The sequence below is a fragment of the Chelonia mydas genome, chromosome 1 (assembly GCF_015237465.2).
Source record: "Chelonia mydas isolate rCheMyd1 chromosome 1, rCheMyd1.pri.v2, whole genome shotgun sequence".
Lineage (NCBI taxonomy): Eukaryota > Metazoa > Chordata > Testudines > Cheloniidae > Chelonia > Chelonia mydas.
This window is the reverse complement of record NC_057849.1, coordinates 337,935,393-337,954,530: the sequence shown is the minus strand read 5'-3', so window position 1 is coordinate 337,954,530 and position 19,138 is coordinate 337,935,393. Positions and strand designations below refer to the sequence as shown.

The 19,138-nt window shown below is 41.9% G+C and overlaps 1 long non-coding RNA gene across 4 annotated transcripts in view; it reads left to right on the top strand.

Moving 5' to 3' along the window:
• The window catches only part of LOC114018684, a 293,307-nt gene that overhangs the window by 153,407 nt on the left and 120,762 nt on the right, over positions 1–19,138 (top strand). For all 4 annotated transcript variants that reach the window (XR_006283232.1, XR_006283234.1, XR_006283233.1 and 1 more), the window contains 3 exons: positions 10,964–11,284; positions 15,135–15,218; positions 15,479–15,642. This is a non-coding gene — a long non-coding RNA (uncharacterized LOC114018684). The remainder of the gene's footprint in view (positions 1–10,963; positions 11,285–15,134; positions 15,219–15,478; positions 15,643–19,138) is intronic.

Genomic DNA, 19,138 nt, shown 5'->3' with positions numbered 1-19,138 from the left:
GAGTTTTCACGATCCTGAGGTGAGAATTTATTTCCAGAAGAAATACAGGCAAGTTTGAAAGCTCATCACTGGAAGTGAAAGCTGCCAACCCCTCTTCTTGGGGTTTCCAACTCTATATCTTTTGGCAGGAGAGTCTGACAAGAGGTGTGTATTTCATAAAACCCCACATAGGTGAACTTGAAGAGCATGTAGTGAATTCTTGGTTCCTGGGTGGGTTTTATTACACAACATGGTGTCTACAACTCATTGCAATAAATCAAATAAACAAAAAAGTAGCAGTTGATAATAATATTACAGTTCTTAGGTTATGTAGTGCAATATTGCCCTGGGCTCTAAAAGCTTCCAGTCAGTTAAGGTCAGGCATAATTGCAAAGAGGCTGTCATCATCTCATTCATGCTTGTTGTAATAAATAGTAAATAACCTACCAAGAGCTGAGTGTGCTACCTACAACCTACCAAGGGCTGAGTGTGCTCAGTGACCCAGGCATTTGGGACAAGGGGAAATAAAGACATAGCAGTAATTAACTTCCTTGCTCTCCAATATTGATTTTCATAATTCATTAAATTAAGACATAAATTAGATTATATGCTATTTTGGGAAAGGACCCTAACTCTGCTCTGATACTCTGGTGTAAGTCAGAAGTAAGTTCACTGGAGTCAGTGAAGTTGCATTGGTGTAAAATATTTTAGATCAAAATGGCTTAATTCTAAGCATGATAGTTTTTTTTAAAAGTATTTTAACATTTGTGGGGAATGTCTATGTGAACAGTGGTATTAACCCACATGATGCTATTTATTTTTAGTCTCTGGACTGTTCTTCTATTACAGGGGTGATTGAAAGTACTGTCAATATTTACTCAAGATTACACAATGGGGTCGCGGTACATTAATGTGAGTTAATGCTTGTGTGATAGGCAGGCTTTTTATCATTGGCCTCTTTTGACTGGCTGTGCCAGATCTGTTAATATATGTATTGTCTCACCTAAGCCTGCTTCTTTGAGCTCACTTAGTGAGATTTACCTTTCTTTTTGGAGCCAGAGATCATGAGTTCTATTCCCTTTGCCATAGAGATGTTGGTGGTTTGCTACTGTGGTGCTTGCATCTTTTTGGCCATAGATAATTATTTTAATCTGAGAAGAAATATTGTATAATAGTTGAAGCATCAGACTAGGAACCAGTGGATCTAGGTTCTGTTTCTGGCCTCTGCTGTTGACTTAGTGTGTGATTTTGGACAACTTACCTTCTCTACTCTTGGTTTTACCATTTTTCTAGAATAGGAATAATAGCGGCTATCTAACTGAGGATTGCAAAACTTTATTTAATTAATGTTTTAAAGGGCTTGGAGCTCCTCAAATAGAAAGCATTATGGATGTGCAAAGTGAAAAATATAGTCAAAACAATGGGCCCAGTTCATGGCTTGTGTAAACTGTTGGGATTACGCCATGGTTGCATTTGACTTAATGATGTCTAATAAACCTATCTTGACAATGTACCTCATTAGGTCATAGTTTTTTCTATTAGTCCTCCTAATTTTCTAAACCGTGATTATATCATTCTGGAATCTCTAGAGCAGTGGTGGGCAACCTGTGGCCCGTCAGGGTAATCTGCTAGTGGGCCGCAAGACAGTTTGTTTACATTGACCGTCTGCAGGCACAGCCACCCACAGCTCCCAGTGGCCATGGTTCGCTGTTCCCGGCCAATGGGAGCCATGGGAAATGGTGGCCAACATGTCCCTGTAGCCCACGCCACTTCCCGCAGCTCCCATTGGCTGTGGGACGGTCAGTGTAAACAAACTGTCTTGCGGCCTGCCGGCAGATTACCCTGACAGGCTGCATGTGGCCCGCGGGCTGCAGGTTGCCCACCACTGCTCTAAAGGTACTGGATATTCTTGTTTAGGGGCTGATTCAGCAATGCACTGTAAGCACATGAGTAGTCTCAAAGTCAAGGTCTCCTGGATTGGGGCCTTACTCTTCAACATCAGTAAATTGTGACAGTTCCTTCAAAAAAAGAGGAATAAAAAAAATAGGCCAAATTTCTTAAATCTGGGTACAGTGACAAAGTTCCTCCTCTGCCTTGGTGGGTCCTGCACTTATTGGCAGATTTGCTCGTCTCAGAGGTTCACGGCAGCCCTCAGTTTGGCCACTTTCATGGCTCAGATCTGCCGTTCACTCAGTTAACCTCATCACTGGCCAGCATGGGGAAAAGGAAGAACAATCCCCACAATCTCTGCTGATCCACCTAGTGGATCAGGGAACAGGCCAGAGACCTTCCCCTCTGGTGGAACCCACAGTCCAGGTCAACTCCTCCAAGTAGGGAGTTTGAGGGATGGGGGGAACCCAGGCCCACCCTCTACTCCAGGTTCCAGCCCAGGGCCCTGTGGATTGCAGCTGTCTACAGTGGCTCCTGTAACAGCTGCGTGACAGCTACAACTCCCTGGGCTACTTCCCCATGGCCTCCTCCCAACACCTTCCAGAGATGACCCCTGCAGCTCCCATTGAATAAATTCTGAGGGACATCATTGCTAAACTTAACTAACTGAAATGTGAAGGGGTCATCACATGAAGGAAAACAACACCCATTGATGATGTGACTGGGAATACAAATGAGAGATTGGAGTTTCCATATAACAAGTGCAGTTAAATTTTGTGAAGGGTTGTGGAGGACACTGAGGGGGTTCTTCCTGGCAACCTACTGAGAATTTTCCGAAATTGAAACTGTGCAGGGGCATTGGGACAGTCAGTGTAGAGCAGAAGAGAAACATTAGGTGAGTGAGGTGAAATGGAGCTGGAAATATTCTGTGGGATCCAGGAGATGGAGTACCTAGATATGCTATTGGGAAAACAGGAAGTTGTGTGGGAAAACAGGAATAAACCTGGCCCTGGCTATGGGTAGCAGTTCTCAGTACCTTGGTACTGAAACTCAAAATTAACAGAAGTTTTCTCTAAAGTTGGATGCGGATAGGGATATTGGTCAAATAGAAGTAAAGCAGTCACCTGAAAAAGGCAATTTTAGAAATTAATCTGGTTGAGTAGGATTATAAAAATTTGTTTAAAAGTATACATTTTTCATCTCTCCCTTAAACTGACTCTTCCTTCAAAGTTATTACATTGCAGAATATTTACATTTTCAGGAGAAATACTTCAGACACATTAAATTCACAGAGCAACTTTCATACTAAGGGAAACTTTGGGGGAAAAATGTCTTATACAAAAATTAGGGACATTATCCTGAAATCAGACCCAAGAGTATGGACCCATGCGACACACACATCCCACCCGCAATTAGGTTGCTAATTTTGGTTGGACATATTCCTGGAGGTTTCAGCACATGAAATAACATTTAATTACAGATTAATCTTGAACTCCTGGAGATGTTATAATAATCCTGGTGGGTTGGAAACCCTACCCCAGTACATAGGTGGGCTTGGCCAGGGTCCTGTCAGCCATTTTCCAACTTTAATAATGTCTTTGCTACTCCCAGTTCAGCTTGAACATGCAGAGAAATTGTTGCCCTCTGACATTCTATTCTGCTGCAATGCAAAGAAAGGGGACATCACAAATTCAGCATTATGATTTCATTGTAGGGTCAAGTAAAGGGAGAAGGTGGATCTGGGAGAGAGCATACCTTTGATCCAACTCAAAAAGCTTTGGTAATTAGTGAAGACAGGCTGTTGATCAGAACTTCCAAAAAGTACTGGTATATTCAGTTTTGGTAGGATGATTTGGACCCCATCTCTAGTAGTTAGCAAAAGTGATTAAAGGCATTTATATGTGGAGAAAAATGATGGAGCTCTAGAAACTTAACAGTCTTTTGCACTATGCAAGTCTCTCATCAATCAGTAGGAATATGATGCTATGTTTGTCCTATTTCACTTATCTCTCTGGCAGAGCCCCCAGAGCACTGAAATGTATTAAAGCCCCATTCTTTCACCTCAGAGAACTTGGGTTCAAATTAATCTTAAATCTGCAAAATGCAGTAAAGTGGATTGTCTCTTCCTAGTCCTTAGTGGAAAATTGATCACATCAGCAGATGCTGAGAACTTTGTTGTAATTGGCAGTGACTGCTCATGAGCGTTCCAGCATTGACACAGCAAGGGTGGGGCAGGCTAGAGGGGTATTGGTGGAGCTGTGCAGAAATGGCACCTGTCTGTTCACTGAGTCATTGTAGCCCATGCCCTCAGGGCTCCTTATACTCCTAAGCATGCAAACATGATGGAGAGCTGTAGAAATGTCAGCTGATGAGGATGTTAGTAATAATGCTGTATGTTTGCAGAATGCTTTACAAACAGTAAACTATAACCTCTCTCTCTCTCACACACACACACCCTCCCAGCCTTCCCTGTGAAGCAGTTATCATCCCCGTTGTACAGTTATCAGTTATCATCCCCATCCCCAGAAGAGGAAACTGAAGCACTGAGTGAGTAAGTGAAGGCTATATAGAAAGTGTCCAAGCTGGATGCAGCATGATCCAGCGTAGGAAGTAGGAAACTGGCAGTTAGGAGAGCTGGGTCCTTTTTCCAGCTCTGCCATAGAATCATAGAATATCGGGGTTGGAAGAGACCTCAGGAGGTCATCTAGTCCAACCCCCTGCTCAAAGCAGGACCGATCCCCAATTAAATCAGCCCAGCCAGGGCTTTGTCAAGCCTGACCTTAAAAACTTCTAAGGAAGGAGATTCCACCACCTCCCTAGGTAATGCATTCCAGTGTTTCACCACCTTCCTAGTGAAAAAGTTTTTCCTAATATCCAACCTAAATCTACCCCACTGCAACTTGAGACCATTACTCCTTGTTCTGTCATCTGCTACCACTGAGAACAGTCTAGAGCCATCCTCTTTGGAACCCCCTTTCAGGTAGTTGAAAGCAGCTATCAAATCCCCCCTCATTCTTCTCTTCCGTAGACTAAACATGCCCAGTTCCCTCAGCATCTCCTCATAAGTCATGTGTTCCAGTCCCCTGATCATTTTTGTTGCCCTCCGCTGGACGTTTTCCAATTTTTCCACATCCTTCTTGTAGTGTGGGGCCCAAAACTGGACACAGTACTCCAGATGAGGCCTCACCAGTGTCGAATAGAGGGGAACGATCATGTCCCTCGATCTGCTGGCAATGCCGCTACTTCTACATCCCGAAATGCCATTGGCCTTCTTGGCAACAAGGGCACACTGTTGACTCATATCCAGCTTCTCGTCCACTGTAACCCGTAGGTCCTTTTCTGCAGAACTGCTGCCTAACCATTCGGTCCCTAGTCTGTAGCGGTGCATTGGATTCTTCCGTCCTAAGTGCAGGACTCTGCACTTGTCCTTGTTGAACCTCATCAGATTTCTTTTGGCCCAATCCTCCAATTTGTCTAGGTCCCTCTGTATCCTATCCCTACCCTCCAGCGTATGTACCTCTCCTCCCAGTTTAGTGTCATCTGCAAACTTGCTGAGGGTGCAATCCACACCATCGTCCAGATCATTTATGAAGATATTGAACACAACCGGCCCGAGGACCGACCCTTGGGGCACTCCACTTGATACCAGCTGCCAACTAGACATGGAGCCATTGATCACTACCCATTGAGCCCGACAATCTAGCCAGCTTTCTATCCACCTTATACCCTCTGGGTGACTTTGGGCAAGTAACTTAACTTGTCTGTGGGGGGGCTGAGGAGACCACAGTACACCACAGGAAGACAGGGAGCAGAAAGATGGGTTAACCACCTTTTTGCTCCCTTTATTCTGTGTTGACTGAGTATCAGGCCAGTCCTCAATATACGAGCAGTGTGAGGATTACTCTCAAGCGCATCAGGGGCCAGCAGCTCCAATGGCCAGTGTACGAGCTAGGTATCAAAACCAAACAAACAAATAAAACCCGACCTCAAGCAGAACGTTGACTCTGAAAAGGGAGAAGTGTCAGAAATTCCATGAAGTCAACTGGAGGCTTCAGTATTGATTTGTGGTAAGGAAGGAGTTCAGATACTGGGGGGTGAGGGAGGGAGGGAGCAATATAAAACCCTTAGACAGATGATCAGGGTGCAAGAAAGTCCTGGCCATGACCCCTACACTGGCCACAGGGAGGCGGAGGGCTGACCTTTAGTGCCGCTTTATGCCAGCAGTACAGTGCAAGCAATTGCAGTGTAGCCAAGGCTCGGTACCAGTGATACTACCTATTTCTGCAAGGAATTTTGAGATGTGTAGATGATAAAAGTGCAAAGTATTATTATCAGTGATTCAGGTGTTCCTACTCCTGTTCCTACATATACCTGTGTCTTTCCCCGCCATGCTGAAATATTGTGTGGGGGACCTCAGAGTAAACAAAGTGGTTTACATATTTGTCCAGTGTACAGGGACACTTTAAAAGTGAAAATCATTCATATTTATTGTCTGATACACTTCACATCTATCTCTCTGCTTTAATAGGACTCCATGTAATGCCCAGGGGTCAGGCTGGTCAAAGGGCAGTCCCAATCAATGGTCAGAGTTCATGCAAGAGGTCTCATTGCCTGGAGATTCAATCCAGGGGGAGGTACAGCAAGGCAGCTGTTGGGGTTAGGGTCAGGCAACAACCCTCCATCAGACAGAGCTATAAGGCAAAGTCAGGTGAGCCCAAGTAGCAACTCGCAGGCCCTGGCTCAAACAAGGCCAGAAGGGAAGCTGAAAGTTTATGTATAGTCACCAGCCACCAGGGTCAAGCCCATGTGGCCAATCAGGAAGCAGGTTGCAGAACCCTGGAAGCTGGTCCACTCAAGTCTGTGAATTCCCTGGTGCACTAATGCATTGGTGTGGCATAGGGTGACCAGACAGCAAATGTGAAAAATTGGGAAGAGGGTGGGAGGTAATAGGAGCCTATATAAGAAAAAGACCCAAAAATCGGGACTGTCCCTATAAAATCGGGACATCTGGTCACCCTAGTGTGGCATGATAGCCAAGGGTTGTTTCCTGAAAACCCAGTAGCCGTCAATGCAAGGGCAGGCTCTTGACTTTCCGTTTCTCCAAAAGCATATGATTCTGCTTGTAATGTAATGTACACATTCTGCTCTGAGAGTAGTGAATTTGATTAAGTATCTCCTACTCTGGTATAAAAAATACATAGGGTGTTCTTAGCGTGGCATTCATTTCCACAGGCAGATAAATAATGAAGGGTTTGTGAGATTGTTGGTTGAACAATACTTTAGAAAAGCTTCATCTTGCCTAGCTGTCATTTCTGTTGTTGTACTTTGCACTTGGTGACATCACTGGTGACAGCTAAATGGAGTGTATTAATTGTTAGATGTTCTTTGACCAAGGATGTTGATTATTCCGGGCAACCAAAATCATGGACCACAGCCATTTGTATGCATAAAGCTGCTAATCTACTACAGTACAGTAATATCGTTACACACTGGGTAAAAAGGGGGGTGGTAGATTTAAATAAACAGGAGATATGCAATTAGAACAAAACTGAAAAGCAGTTATGTTTATCTTTTAAATTTGAAAAAAAAAAAAAATCCTGAATCATCAACATAGGCTTAAACAGCACTTTTACTAAAATAAATAAATCTGCTTTTATAAATCAGATCTATTAATGGAAAATAGTTATTCATATCACCTAAGATTAATAATAACAAGAAATAATACGGTGTGCTTATATAGCCTCTTCTCTCTGAGGATCTCAAAGTTCTTAATTAAAGTCAATGGATTGATACTTGCAAAGTGCCTGCTTCTGCTCCCTTTGAAATCAACGGTAAAATACTCATGGATTTCAGATGGGAACGGGCAGGCACAGACTGAGGTCCCGATTGTGTCTGCCAGGATCTGCTCATCCCTTCGGCATGCTTATGGGGGGGGTTCAGATGTTTCTGGATCACTATGCTCTACTGTACCTTCCCAGATCCTGTAGAAACCTTCATCTGTATCTGGTTATCAGCTGGGCAAGGAGGGAGATGGGCCAGAGGAAACTTTGTTAACTTTTTTGTGTGTGATCCCTCCTAGATTCTCAGGGAGTTGCTTTGGCCAGGAGGAATTCCAGGAAGTATGGTTCTAATGAAACCATGCTGTCTGTGCAAGGAGCTGTGGGAGGTGTCAGAGACCCAGAACTGCTGACTGGTCCTGCTCTCCCATGTGTCTCCTGGGATCCACCGTCTTTGGGGGCAGCTTTTCTGCATGGGCAGGGTTCCTCATAGACATCTCTGTGAGGAAATTCTCACTGAATTTTCCTAACAAAACGACCCCTTTCATTATTTTGTCCTCACCTGTGGGAAATTTGGACTTGATGTAGCTAAGCATCATTATCCCTGTTTTATAGAGAGTTGTGTGACTTGCCTCCGTTAAAACAAAAAACTCATGGTAGAATAGGGAATGTAACACAGGCCTCCCAGTTTAAGCACTTTGAAAGTGTTACAGTGTGCCTTAGCCACAAGACTCCCTTCTCTTCCTCACAAACATTCTCCTTATTAAAACAGAAGGAATTTGAATAATTGACTGGATTGAATGTGGATAATTGGATGGGATTGTACTCTGGCAGCTAGCCTGTGCTGCTGCCCAGGCTGCTGTGGCCCCACTGCCATTTTTAGAGTGCTAGCTCGATCAAAGCTAGTCCGTGTACTGAGCTGGAAATTGCATCTCAAGCTGTAGTGCAGACGTACCCTAAAACTATACTGTGACTCCCAGCAGGTATTGCTGCACCTATAACAGCCGAATACTAGAGGATTTATTTTTCTTCCACTCAGTGGATGGAGGTGTGGGGGAAAACCCACTGCTTCACAAACAGTGGTGTCTTTAGTCTGTAGATCTCTACGCCTTTTGCACAGAAGGGTAAATCAATAATTTCATTGTAGAGCTGGAGAAATTGAGGCAGAGAGAGGTGACATGATTTGCCCAAAGTTCCATTCCTATACCCAAACTGTTGAACCAAGCTGCCTTCATGGTACTGGCCCATTCTCTCCTCACTGTGCAGACCTGGTAGGGAGAAGAGAAGGATAAAATAGGCACAATGGCATCTTTATGTTCGAAATCCAGCTGATTTGTATTGCTTATGGGGTGTTTGCATATTCAGAGCAGAGGGATTATCTGACACTCTTTTTGCAACAGGATCATTACTGTATTTAGCCGTGTTGTTAGGGAGTATAAAGATATCCAACAAAGAAATGACAGGTTTCAGAGTAACAGCCGTGTTAGTCTGTATTCGCAAAAAGAAAAGGAGTACTTGTGGCACCTTAGAGACTAACCAATTTATTTGAGCATAAGCTTTCGTGAGCTACAGCTCACTTCATCGGATGCATACTGTGGAAAGTGTAGAAGATCTTTTTATATCTATATCTAGATATATATAGATATCTTCTACACTTTCCACAGTATGCATCCGATGAAGTGAGCTGTAGCTCACGAAAGCTTATGCTCAAATAAATTGGTTAGTCTCTAAGGTGCCACAAGTACTCTTTTTCTTCCAACAAAGAAATGCAGTCAATGCTTTTCAGCAATACTTGCCCTGTGGCTTGGGACTTGGCTATCACTTATATGTAACTGGTGCTGGATTAACAGCCCTGAAAAGAGTGACATTCCCGTAGCATGAATTGTGGCACGGAAAGCTTTCCCATCCTGCCCTATCCAAATGTTTCAATCCTGATCTGAAAGGTGACCTTTGGTTGAGAGGCAGCTCAGTTTCCATGTGCCATTCAGTCCTTGGCCTCTGCTGAGATTGCCAACAGTCAAATCCTATTCAGAAGAGGAAAGGAGAAAGGTAACGCTCAGTGGTGGTTGTGCTGAGAGCTGTTCTGCCTTGCCCAGGCCTCCTGGTTTATCTGCAGAACCCCAGTTCTGCAGCCAATGAAATCAACACTTACTTTGCCATTGACTTAAGTGGGACAAAATCCAGTCCAAGGACTGAGTCAAGTGTTAAGGTGACAGTGATAAATGTAAATTCTTCCTATTCACGGGTCTGAAGAATGATGGGCATGAAGCCGTGGCAAATACTGCTGACATCTTCTGTTCATAGTTACAGAGATGTTGAACTGACTTGTCCTTCTTGAATGGGTCCCAAACATTAGCTAGGGCTGATCTAAGTTTGTGGTTTGCAGTTCAGAATGGGTTGAGTTGAACTATGGAACGGGCAGCACTCCTCCAACAGAGTGAGATGCTAATGGGAGGGAAGTGACGATGCCCAACCCTATCATCTTTGCCAAACCCAGTGCAGCAGGATACAACTAGGTACACTGTGAAGCTTGTCCAGTGCAAGAGGCAGTGGACCCACACAGAGGCTGATTCACAAGGCTACGGATCACTGCTTGCTGGTTGTGCAAGTGCTTGTGCCACCCGGAGCAAAATGCGTGACACTGTTGGGGAAAACTAGCCCTTGTAATGGAAGGAAGCATGTCCTGAGAGGGCTGAATCTATACCAGTAATGGGCAACCTGTGACCCGCAGGCCGCACGCAGCCCATCAGGGTAATCCGCTGGCGGGCCACAAGACAGCTTGTTTCCACTGACCGTCCGCAGGCACGGCCGCCCACAGCTCCCAGTGGCCGCGGTTCGCTGTTCCCGGCCAGTGGGAGCTTCAGGAAAGAGCGGCTAGCACATCCCTGCAGCCCGCGCTGTTTCCCACAGTGAAGTTCTAGTTCTCAGGAGTTCTAGTTCTCAGGCTTGGGGTTTAACCATAAGACCATGTTTTCTACCCACACCGTTAATTGGACTCCTCTCCCCACCCCTTCCCCATCCCCATTACTTAAGGTCCTTGAGTGATCCAGACCAGATTGTGCAAACTGTTCAGAAATCTGGGCTTCAGCCCCAAGACACAAGAGACTGATTCTTATGATCACGCCTGTAAACAGGCATGAGCCCCACGCCACTCTGAACTTGGTACAGGCACACACCCAGTGGGTTATGATCCAAATTTACTCCCTTCTTGGAAGTTTGCCTTCATCTTACCTTTGGTACAAAGCATTGTGGCAGGATTGCACTTGTAAATGTAAACATTAGCCTGAGCTCACAGTTCCTATGATTTCTCCTTGCAGGTCCTCCTGTCCCTGTCTCTAGCTTTTTCTTGTTACATAGAAGCTCGCTAGCCTCTGTGCATTGGGTCAATGGGTCTGGTGTGGCCCATCTGATCTACCTGCCAGGGTGAGTCAGCAGAACAGCTCTTCATCTTCCCACATACTCCTAAAGCCTGCCATCCAGTCCCATCACTATTGAAATTCAGCCTTCACCATCAGTTAATGTAGTTCTTCATAAAATTGCCTCTGCATAGCCCAATTGAATGGAGTCACTTGCTGTGTTTCAGTGTTCCACTCAGGAAAGATCTGCAGAAACAACTTATTTGTAGAACTCTAGCATTGGTAAGTAGTCTTCTTTTTTTCCCTTTGTGGTAATATTTATCAAATGTTATCTTTTTAATAGCTTCTACCGTTGTATGACATTAAATCATATTAGCCAATAAAGATTATATGACATCTCCATTTTATCTGCAACAAGGGTTAAAGATAAACCCTTCCTGGGACTGTCTGATTGTTCTGTTGAAAGCACAGTATTTTTATAAGATGCAGATGCCTCTTACCTATATGGGTTTTTTTTGTTTGCTGGGCTGGTTATGGTTTTATGACAGGAAATTCTTGAATGCTTGTGCTAGGGGGACACACCGTGTGATTTTATGGTTGTAATGTAGAAAGTCTTTTATGTGTAGAATTTTATGAATGTGTAACAAGAGAGTTCTCTTGTACCTTCCATACTGGCCTAATTTCTTATAAAGGAAGTGTTTATGTCCTGGAGGGTTTTGTATACGTTTTAACTAGGAATAAATCCAGCATGTTCATTTCACAATAAAATACTTGCTTCGGCACTGACTGATTCTTAGGAATAACCGTAAACAAGTTTATATAGAGGCACTGTTACTATATTATTGATTATAGCAAAGCTTGGTGTAAAAAGTGTTCCCTGGGAAGAGCTGGTGATGATAGTATATTTTAGGGGGACTCTGTTCAAGGTTTTCTGGGCTCAGAATGTGACCTTTTCTTCTTCATTGTCCATGTGTTTTTATTTTGTTTTAATGAAATGCTTAATTCTCTCTCTCTCTCTCATTCATACGTGTGTGTGTGTGTGTATATATATATATATATGTATATATATATATATATATATTTAGAATCCTAGAAATGTAGAGCTGGAAGGGACCTGAAGAGCTCATCAAGTCCAGCCCCCTCCACTGGGGCAGGACCCACTAAAACTAAACCATCCCTGACAGGTGTTTGTCCAACCTGTTCTTAAACACCTCTGGTTCTGGGGATTCCACAACTTGTCTTGGAAGCCTGTTCCAGAGCTTAACTCCATTATAGTTCGTTTTTTCTACTGTCTAACCTAAATCTCCCTTGTTGCAAATTAAGCCCAATACTTCTTGTCCCACTTAAATGCCAGGAGCTCATGATTTAGGATAGCATGTTGCCATCCCCTACAGTACCAAGCCAGAGTGTGCCATGTGCAACAGCATCCAATGTGTGCAACCCAGCACTCATAAACAATGCTACAGTAACAATCCAGGCTAAGATTTTAAAAAATAGAAGCCTCAAGGTAGTCTCCCAAATCCATATTGAGGCATCTATTTAAACGATCTGATTTTTTGAACAGGGCTGAGCATCCAACAGTTTATTAAATGTATTATTATAAGGCACTTAACATGAAGACCACTTCAAAGCTTCAGTAGGCATCCTGCATGTGCAGTGGGGTTGACTAGAAAGCACCGTATTCCTGTGCCATATAAACTGCATTTGAACTTCTCTTTAAATTTGGGGTGCATTTCAAGGTGATCTTTGGCACCCTGTGTGTTTTTGGTCCCTTTCTCTCTTTCTTCCCCCCTTGCACTACTTCCCCCCGGTAATTGAGATCGGTTAACGCAGTCTTGCCCATAGCCCTACTTTTGAACATCAGCACGTTCGGAAGTAACGGAGGGGCCACAACTTGATAATGCCCTTTGCTTGTTGGTCTAGCTGAGCCCAAAACTATTAACCTTCAAAGCTCATTGGTTGTTCAGGCTTTTGTCTTGAATGTGGGAAGCGAGCTGTGTTTATATCTAGTTGTTAGATGGGGAGTGAGTTTTGTTTAGCTTTTGTCATATACTCTGTATTGCTTGGATTTGTACATGCACCCACAGAGTTTGGGATTGGCGCATGATTAAATATAGACAAAGAGCAATTATTTTATTTTATTTATTTTAGGGAGCTTTTACCTTTCTTGGGTTTTTTTTTTCTCTTTAATGAGATGGATTGTTAAAATATGTTAATCCGACACATGGGGAAGGGTGGGGAAATATACGGAGATGTTGAATAATTAGATCATCTCCTATGCAGGAATAAGTCCAAGTATTAGACAGAAACAAGAACTCCCTCTCCCCAATTCTAACCTCCTCCCTCATCACAGATACATGGGATCTGGGTCCTTTCTGTAAGAGACGTCTGATCTGAAGTATTCGTTAAAGTTTGTAAAGTGCTTTGAAGATTCTAAGTGACAGATACCATTCTTGTCTTTTAATTTCCTATCTCTTATTTAGAAGTTGAAATCTTGATTAGGGTGGCTGATTATGTAGAGCTACATGTCAGTGATAAAACCAAATAAAAAACTGCCGAAATCCTTAAATCCCTAAATTGTTAATCAGTCCTTACTCCCTGAAGACAGTGTGACTTTTGTCTGAGTAAGGACCTGATAGTTTGGCCCACAGAGATCCAACATTTGATTGCATTTTCAGTTGAGCTGCAGTTTGCTGTATTAGAGATGTGTTTGTGGATCTGAAATGCCATTTTTGTAGGATCCTGAAAAGTAACTATTTAATAGTCAGTGAGATTATCAACCTCATGTGATCTTAAACTTGTTGGAAAGCTTATTAAGGTCTGATCCAGCAACCTTTACTTACATGAGTAATCCTATTCACTATATTAGCCTTATTTGTGGAGTAAATATTACTCGTGTAAGACTTTTTGCCTTTATTTTCTCTAACTTTAACCTATTCCTTCAAAGAGTTAACTTTCTAAGCAGCCGCAGATTAGTTCTCTTGTTGTTTTAATTATTTTTCTTGTCACGCACAGTGCAGGTCTAGTGTTTGTGAATTTTTTTGTCCTCTCTCCACTGCTGTTTCCAATATGCTGGCACTGAAAGCTAAACTGAAATGCTGCCTATTTGCCATCTTATTTTGACAGATCTTCACCTTTTTCACATTTTAATATTATAGATTTTTATTGCTTTTCTTCAGGATAGCTTGGGCATGCCATGATTTTACATTTCTAAAATGCATGCATGGCACTCTTAAGCAGCTACTCACTATCAGTGTGCTTTCATGTGCTTGCTACTGACTAATTTCCTTCTCTGTAGTTGACAGGTGACTCAGAGTAAAAGCTGGCAGATGGCTATATCATTAGAATGTGGCCAGAGCCTTCTGAGATGAGTTTTGGAATTTTTATCAAAGTGGGAATTAGGTTCAGGATATACCAGTGGCACACAGCACACTGTGGGAGTGTAAAATAAGAGGAAATAGTTCACAACGAGTCATCTTTTGGTTGGATGATTCAGGGGTCTGCTGTTGGTGGTCAAAAAGACACGTGGCTGACTACAGAGTCTTTGTATGCTATTCAGAATGCAATCTGTCTCTAAAAATTAATTCCACCATTCTGATTCTTGTCCAGTGAATCATTTCCAGAAATGAATAGCTGCAGTTGCTGGAATGGATATTGTGAAATTCCCTTCATTTACAACGGACGGGTTTTGAAATGATGATTTATCGGGCAAATTTTTTCAGGATTAGAATTAAAGCTATTTTAAAATAAGTATATATGTCCTTGTGTATTTTAATAAGAAAGATAGTAAAAGCCTCCCAGTTTCCGAACGATGAAGGACCATCTGAAAGAGCTAGTTCTTGGAATAGTAGATCTGTTGGCACTGGCTGGTGATTTCCTGTGCATTTCCTGCAAGAAATGTTCTGTGATGTGAGTAGGTGGTAGTTAAGAGGTTGTTATGAAACCAGTTTTCAACCAGACGTCTTGAGTTGTGAATTGGAAAAAGGGATACAGCTTGAGTGTTGTCTCTTTGTTTCAGCAGGGCAGTTGTAATGCACATGCTGTATATTCCGTGTTTCTGTGGAGCAAGAAATATTTGGAATATATCTTAAATTCCTCTATATATTTTTCTTTATGTCACTCCACTTTATAGTCGAAACATGAGACTGTGAGCCAGGACAACTGGAAGCAGTGGACATGGTGAATAAGGAGGATTTTCCTGAATGTATCTTTAACTGTAAGTATTTTGTGATAGTTTTCCCCAGACATGAGAGGCAAAATGGAGTTTCATCAATGACTAATGTCTGTGCCAAAACAAGATGGTTATTTGGAGCGCATTGGTTCTGTTCAGAAAGCAGATGGGCTACCAGTAGCACCAGAAAAAGGGCATTTCAGGGAATTGCTCTGGCTCTGAAACTGTTGGAATTGTTGACCTACTGACTCAGTTATGAAGAATTGGGAAAACAGCCTTATTGTGGTTTCCTTTGTTGATGGCAGATTCAGAAGACTTATGTGAGCATGTGAACGTGGCTAGCAGAAGAGAAGTAGCTCTAGTGCATGTTGCATTCTGGATTTGTTTTGTGCCTGAGAGGACTTGAATTCCTGAGCACTGGAGAAAATCTAACCATATTTGCGATGGCTCTGCTCATAACAGTACAGTGGTAAGTTTAATGCATTTCTCATTTTCATTGGGTGCAAGTATAACCACACTAAAGAAACATAGCATAGGTGGTATTGACCTTTATTCTGGATTGGAATATTTTGGAAGCTAAATGTACATATGCTTCAATGCTTTGGGTCAACTTTTACAGAGAAGACCAACTGGCATCCCAGAGTTTGAGGGTATTTGATATGGGGCCAAACTTTGAGGCCAAACTTTGAACCATATTATTACTCTTTAGGGTGTTGTTTAGTGTTGTTTAAACTGTTCTCTAGTGATCATGGTAACCAGTAGAAGGGATGGCTGAGTATTCCATCCGTCAGGCTTCGAATAGATATTCTCATAAAGTAGCCATCATTCCTCTTTCCAATGTCAGGTTTCAAAGTAACAGCCGTGTTAGTCTGTATTCGCAAAAAGAAAAGGAGTACTTGTGGCACCTTAGAGACAAATAAATTGGTTAGTCTCTAAGGTGCCACAAGTACTCCTTTTCTTCTTTCCAATGTATTACAGATAAACTGAAGAGCATGCGTTAGTCCTTTGAATTAGATACCAAATAATGATGCCAAAACCCGATGATACTTTTCATAATAGTAGGATATGCCCCACGGTCTGTTGTTGTTAAATATTTCAGTAAGTTCCAACAAAGACATTAACAATTAATGGTCTATTATAAAAGTATTAATAGTGTTGGCTAACAAAGGGACAGTACAGTCTAATAGATAGAGCAGGGGGTGAGAATCAAACTTCCTGAGTTCTATTACTCACTCTGCCACTGTTTCTGTTGTTGGACAAGTTATTTTCTCTTAGTTTCCCCGTCACTAAATTGGGAATAATGATGCTTACTCGCCTTTACTAACATGCTTTGATATCTACCAGTCCTAAATATTATATTTTCCTTCTGCATAGAAAGTTGATTTTCTGATACCCAAAACACTTGTAGCATTTTAATTTACAGAAAACTGTTTACCAAGTGTAAACTAATAAGTAGTACATTACAGGGTGATAGGGCTAAGCATGGAAGTGATAGTTAGCCTGTCTATCTCGTTACTTGCAGTGTTGTTGTAGGTGTGTTGGTTTCAGGATATTAGAGAGACACAATGGGTGAGGTAATATCTTTTATTGAACCAACTTCTGTTGGTGAAAGAGACAAGCATTCAAGCTTACACAGGTTCGGGAAAGGTACTCAGAGACTCACAGCTAAGTATAAGGTGAAACAGATTTTTAGTATAAGGAGTTAACACATGTTGCAAAACATCATTCAAGGTAAAGTGGGCACTTAACACCTCTGCAGTCCTAGGACAAAGGAGGGTTAGTGCGTTACACATCGAGTACCTTTCCCAGACCTGAAGAAGAGCTCTCTGTAAACTAGAATGCTTGTCTCTTTCATCAACAGAAGTTGGTCCGATAAAAATATTACATGTCCCACCTTATCTTGTTTCTTGATATTTCTTCTCTTTCCATGCAGAAGTAAGTCACTACTGATGATGTATCTTAGTGGTCCCAGACAAGGCTTGGAATTCACTATGTACAGTTTTTCTTCTTCTGGATGTATGGCACAAGGAAGCTTCGTGTTTCCAAATGCTATTGATTGCTGAGTTCTAATAAGGCTGTTATATTTTCTTTGCTGAAATGGCATCAAAGAATGCTGTATAGCAAAGGTCCTACAGAACTGTGAATTAAGCTATCCAGTAAAAATGGGAAGATATAGCACATGTCCCATGTCTCCTTTTATTTGATGCTTCCTTCACATCTTAGTATAAGAACTTAAACTATCCACTAACTTTCTAGTGAGTGATTCCACCAGAAGGAGTAGGCGTCAAGGTCAAAGAAAAGTCACTTGCTGTGTGGTTGCTATGTGGGTGTGAAAAGCCTAAGAAGAGGAAAGGGTGGGGAAAATGTTCTTGAATTAAACAAATAAAAAAGTATGTTTAGTGAATTAGACTTTGTGAATTTTGATTTTGCCAAGTATCCTCTTGAATTAATTGCATATCTCTAAAATCACACAGTTAATTGTAAACTTATCAGAATGTTCTCAGTGGAGACTGTACTTTTAAAAACACTTTTTCCTTATCACTTTAGATTGAGAGAGAGGAAGTTGTGAATTTTTATAGCCCCTAAGTTCTTAACTGTTAAAGATAAATTGGAATGGCAGATCAAATTTCCTTAGGCTTACACAAGAACAGACTCAATTACTGAGAAATTTTAAGCCGACCACATGTAAAGAAAAAAAATTGATCTTCAGTTAATTGTCGTTTATCCACCTGCATTGCACAGTTGGATGCAGAGTTTTACTGCTGTTTTTTAAAATCACCTGTTCTTGGAAGAAGGTGGTATTGTATGTATGGGGAATATTGTATGTTGCTGCACCAAAAATAACTTAAGGGAAAAGATATTTTTTTTATTTGGAAGACTAATGATCATTCAGTTTTGAGTTTGTGTTTGCAGTATCTTCACTGTATTCTGGCTTTTACAGTGTAATCAAAAGTGATGTGAGAGGGGGATTCCAAAGATAAGTCAGCTCCAGGTGACTTTTTTTCTTGCTTCTTGTGATTGTCCTTATAAAATACAGCAGCAGATAGAGTCAGTTTAGACTCCGCTCCATTCTTGCAGTGTCTTTGGAGTGGAAAACTGCCTGTTTGCATGCTCTATTAGTAGATGAAAGGGTTAAAGATTTCTTACTTCATCGTTGCAGCTATAGGACTGAACACAAGTCAGAAATTGGATACGAAGAAAACACGGGTATGATTTGAAATTAGATAGACAAGGTGGGTAACACGATACTTTTTATTGAACCAGCATAGTGCTTGAACTTTCAGATCCCCACAGGTGCCTTCTTCCAGTGATGAAGGGTCATTTGAAGAATGAATCTGCCTCACTAAAACTTGTCTGTTGTAACCATATACCCTTCCTGATTGCACTGAAATCAAAGGGGAAAATTCTCATTAACTTCAGTGAGAAAAGAACTGGAACTCTCTGTGCTGTTCTAATAAAAAGCATCCATCACCTCTTGTGCTTTATTCATTTAAGGCTTGATACTGAGAGGTGCTGAGCAGCCACAGCCCCTAAAGTCAAGTCAGACTAGCACTCAGCACCTCTCAGTGTCAGCCCCCAAAACACTGATTCTTAACCACTGATACTCCAGGCTCCGTTCTTGTACCTTAAAGTTCAAGTGTAGAAATGGCTTCATTGCATGTTATGCATGTTTGTCTCTCCAGATAAACTCTGCTCAGTTTACAAGTAAAAAGATAGTTTTTGGAGTTTTTGTGTGCTTGCTTTTTTGTTGTTTTCTGTGGACCCTGCAACCTTCATCTGGAGTCTGATAGTCAGTCTGGGCTCTTTCTGGCCTACACGTAATCAACAATAACTCTGCAGTTGAAATTTATGGACAGAATTGGTAACTTTCATATGATCTGGAACAGAAGCCAGCTCATTTTCCAATAGCTGTGTTTTATCTGTAATGCTAACAGGAATAACAAGTTATAATTTTGGTCAGTAAA